This window comes from Frankliniella occidentalis, unplaced genomic scaffold (assembly GCF_000697945.3).
Source record: "Frankliniella occidentalis isolate FOCC.00 unplaced genomic scaffold, Focc_3.1 Scaffold70, whole genome shotgun sequence".
NCBI lineage: Eukaryota > Metazoa > Arthropoda > Insecta > Thysanoptera > Thripidae > Frankliniella > Frankliniella occidentalis.
Window position 1 is genome coordinate 213,659 of NW_026267200.1, and position 479 is coordinate 214,137.

Below are 479 nucleotides of genomic sequence, written 5' to 3' on the forward strand. Positions count from 1 at the left end.
AGAACGAATTGAGCTAGCGAACTGGGATTTTCAGGGTCGTTTTGTATCATAAAAAGACAGATCAAGTTCGAAGAAGAGCATTCTAGCTCAAAAATTGAATTTTAAAAAAATCGAAAACCACAGGTCCCCAAAATGACGTTTTTTAAAAATATTTTTTTAATGTTTTCTAAGGGGTATAACTCATCAAAGTAGAGCCCTTTGGGCGAAAATTTCGTCCGTTTGGCTCTATCCCTAACCGTTGAGGCGCAAGAGGGTGTTTTTGACGAAAATAAGCGAAAAAATGTACAACCCTGCATGCTTAGTCAAATTGACGGGCCGTTGACGGGCCGGAGGCCCGCATCTTTGTGTACACTGTTGCACTACCCGACTCGGGTGTCAGCGCCGCAGGCCTAGGTAGATGTATGCCAGGCGCGTCGCAGCGTAACAGTGTTTCGTGAGATATCGCGAAGCCTGTTACGCGAGACGTGGTCTGGCGTACA